The following is a 4,595-nucleotide window of genomic DNA, read 5'->3' on the forward strand; positions in this document are numbered from 1 at the left end:
TTCCTAACTCATAGCCAAGAAGAAAACAAAATAAATAATTGTTTGCTGTAATTCAGTTTTAGCTTATACCTTTTTATTATACTACCCGCTGCAAAGCTCGGGCTCTGTAAGATCTAATACTCAGCTCCATCCCCCTACTTCTAGTTGTTTATGATATTATTTATTTGGGTGCTTTATTCGCAATTCATGTACTAAATGAAAATCGATCAATCTATTTGATATAAAATGTAGCAATTGAAGTTTTGTTTCACTAATACGAAGTTTTATTTTATAGTCGTTTATTTTTTTGCCGCCCCCATTGACAAATATTTCTGCGTCCGCCATTGCTTCTGTGTAGAAATAGTGGTGTTTGTCATGTTCTTGGTTTGATAGGGTTTTGCAGAAATGCTTTAGTGTTGTTTATTATGTACTTGGAGAATCAATGTTCTTGGTTACTGAGGCACTGATGTATTGTTCTGATAAAACCTTTCAACTCCGATTCCTGAAAATTGGAAGTTAGATTAGCTTGATTCATAGCTTTATTATGAGGGAGTAGGCATAATTGGAATCTTGGACTTTGTAGTTGTGAAAATATGACTTTCAGTTTCCTGCTCTTAGAAAGCAATAGAGGTGGGAATAATTTGTGAGATTTGTACTTTTGCCAAAAACTTACTGTTTCCTTTCTACTAGAAATTTAGGCTGAACAAGAAACAAATGAGGTTTATGCGCATTTGAATACACTTGTTGCTGTCAACTTATTCATATCTTTTATCTCAGAAAACTAACTGGGTTTCAACATTCTACATGTGCATAGTACTTGGATTTGCACTTGGTTTTGTTTGCGTTGGCTTGGTAAGTTTATATAGTAGAACACAAGGGTTTGATTTGTTTGTAATACTTCAGTACTATATTCTCCAAAAAGGAGGTTTATAAAGAAAAGATACAAGAGTAATCCTAATAGGAAAATATCTCCTCTAACTATATAGAAAACGTAATCTGTACCTACAAGGAAAGTAAATATTTACAGAATATTCTACACTCCCCCTCAAGTTGGTGCATAGATGTCGATCATGCCCAACTTGTCAATTGAGTTGTCAAACACTTTCCTTGACACTCCTTTAGTAAGAACATCTGCTAACTGATCTTCTGTATACACAAAAGGGAAAAGGATAATCTTCCTGTCCAGGTTTTCCTTAATGAAATGCCGATCTACTTCAGGATTACAAGCAATTTCAATAGCAGACGTGCTATCACAATGCAAGTCCATAGGTTTATGGAGTTTAAAACCCAAATCTTTCAACACATTATGAATCCACAACATCTCACAAACTCCATGTGCCATACCTCGAAACTCAGCTTCAGCACTTGATCTAGCGACAACCTTCTGCTTCTTGCTGCGCCAAGTCACAAGGTTTCCTCCGACAAATGTAAAATACCCAGATGTGGATCGTCTGTCTGTCTTATCACCAGCCCAGTCTGCATCTGTGTACCCCATAACTTCCAACTCATTCTTCTTTTCAAACAACAAACCTCTTCCAGGTGCCATCTTAAGATATCTCAAAATACGATACACTGCATCCATATGCTCTTCACTGGGACAATGCATAAATTGACTAACCACACTCACAGCATAAGCAATATCAGGCCTAGTATGAGAAAGATAGATAAGCTTTCCTACTAGACGTTGGTACCTTCCTTTATCAGTTGGAACCTGATCCGGATAGATGGTAAGGTTGTGGTTCATCTCGATCGGTGTCTCAATGGGGTTGCAGTCAAGCATCCCGGTCTCAGCTAACAAGTCAAGTACATACTTACGTTGGGACAAAGAAATCCCCTTCTTAGACCTTGTGACTTCAATTCCAAGAAAGTACTTCAATTGCCCAAGGTCCTTCATCTCAAATTCCTTAGAAAGATACTTCTGTAGGGCCTCCATCTCTTTTAGATCATCCCCTGTGACAATCATATCATCAACATATACTATCAGAGCGGTAATCTTACCCTGACTACGCTTGATGAACAAGGTATGATCCGAGTTGCTTTGTCTATATCCGAACATCCTCATAGACTTGGAGAATCTTCCAAACCAAGCTCTAGGAGACTGTTTCAAACCATACAGAGACTTCTTCAACTTACAAACCTTGCCAGTATCGCAAGGCATATTTTTGACTCCTGGCAGCATGTCCATATACACTTCTTCCTCCAAGATTCCATTGAGAAAAGCATTCTTCACATCAAATTGATGTAGAGGCCAATCTTTAGTTGCTGCAAGTGAAATCAAGATTCGAACAGTATTGATCTTTGCTTTTGGGTCAAATGTCTCTTCATAATCAATTCCATAGCACTGAGTGTATCCTTTGGCAACTAATCTGGCTTTGTACCTGTCAATGCTCCCATCAGCTTTCAGTTTTACTGTAAATACCCATCGACATCCAACAGTCTTCTTTCCAGCAGGCATAGTCACAATATCCCAAGTCAAGTTTTTCTGCAAGGCCTCTAGTTCTTCATTCATCGCTTGAGTCCATTTAGGATCCGCCAAAGCCTCTTGTACACTACTAGGAATAGATACAGTGGATAATTGATTAACAACAAGTGCATGTGACCCAGACAACCTATGGTTAGACATGTAATTAGCTATAGGATACTTAGCTTTGGTTTTGATGTCTGGTTCATATTGTTTCTTAGGAATACCCTTGGTAACCCTCTGTGATTTCCTAGACTCAATATTACCTACCCCATATGATTCGTTCGAAATTAAAGGTACCTGAGGAGGAGCATTCGCAGCGGATTCTTCAGTTGATGATGTAGAGAGGGGGAAGAACTCTGATAGATGAGAACTCTGAGTAATAATTTCTTCATTAGGTGTATCACGGAGTTCAACGGGTAACTTGTCAGTTTGTGATGTTCCATATATTCCAGGACGTATTGAGGCATCGTTGTCAACCTCAAGAGGAGCGTCAATTTCCTGGCGCGTAGCACCTTCTCGGTTTGACAGGTTGAGGTCACTTTGGGAATGCGCATTAAAGTCTTGGTGTGCTGCATCAGTTCTTTTTGACAAATCATGACATTAGCTAGTCACATCAACACTAGTCAACTGGTCATGTTGTCGGCTGGAGACCGGCCTGCTGCTACCGCGTCTATCCTTGCAGAATGGGGACCCCACTGTTCTGCTGCAGCTTCTATCCTCACCACATGGGCCGACACCACTGACTGGGCTGTCTTGGCATGTTGCGGACCCCACTGGTCCACCACCATCTCGGTCTTCGCAGGTTGCGGACCCCACTGGTCCAATTACGTCTTTACCGACCGGTCCAATTAATTCACCTTCGCCAGATTTCTTTTCTTTTCCTACGGCCCCATTGTCTTTTCCTACGGCCCCATTGTTTGTGTCGTCTTCAACTGGTAGTTGAGAATTCCCAATTCCAAAGCTTTTAAATCTTCAAATTCTTCAAAGCCTTCAAATGCAAATAAATCCCGAGGATTCCCTTCATGATCTCTCTCCCCCTGAAGGGAAGACTCCAAAACTCCCCCTGAATAATAAGGTTCGGATTCACGAAACGCAACATCAAGAGAGACATGTATAGTGCCAGTAAGAGGATCATAACATCGATAACCCTTTTGGAATTCAGCATAACCAACAAATATACACTTACGAGCACGGGGATCAAGCTTGCTGCGTTGAGGCTTGGGAATATGCTCAAAGGCTATGCATCCAAACACGCAAGGCTCAAGGTTTGGAAGCGACAGAAGTGAAAGAAGTTTCTGAAGCTGCTGCTGAGGATTTTGAAATTCAATCACTTGAGAAGGAGTACGATTAATAAGGTAGGCAGCGGACTCCACAGCTTCTCCCCAATATTCACGAGGTACATGCATGCCAAACAAAGACGCACGGACAACTTCAAGTAACTGTCGATTCTTCCTTTCTGCCAATCCATTCTGTTGAGGGGTATATGAATTCGAGGTTTGATGTCGAATTCCATGAGATTGCATAAACTCCTGCATAGGACCATTAACATATTCTCCGCCATTATCCGATTGAAAAACTCGAATAGCCTGTTTGTACTGTGTAGACACCATCTTGTGAAAATCCTTGAACATGGAACACACATCACTCTTGTTCTTCAATAGAGACACCCAAGTCATACGAGTACAATCATCAATAAAAGTCACATAATATCGAGCTCCAGAAAGAGAAGGGATCTTGGCAGGACCCCAGACATCAGAATGAATTTTCATAAACGGAACGAGACTTTTATTAAAACTAGGTGAATATGAAATTCGATGACTCTTGGCCAGTTCACATACATCACAACGAAAATCTGAATCACTAACAACTGAAAACAAATGAGGTTGTAGTTTCTTAAGATAGCTAAAAGATAGATGACCCAAACGACGATGCCACAACCACACTGTTGCCTTAGCATTCTCTACTCCATTGACCTGATTTACTTGTCCCAACAACTGTTGCTCTCCACTTTCTGTCAGATCCAAGTAGTAGAGTTTCCCCCTTCTAACACCATAACCAAGAATCCGCCGAGTCAGAATGTCCTGAAACACACAGAAAGAGGGATAAAAGGTCACAATACATGCTATTGCTAGAATAATTTGGCCAACAGAGA

The sequence above is a fragment of the Rosa rugosa genome, chromosome 6, assembly GCF_958449725.1.
Source record: "Rosa rugosa chromosome 6, drRosRugo1.1, whole genome shotgun sequence".
Classification (NCBI taxonomy): Eukaryota; Viridiplantae; Streptophyta; class Magnoliopsida; order Rosales; family Rosaceae; genus Rosa; species Rosa rugosa.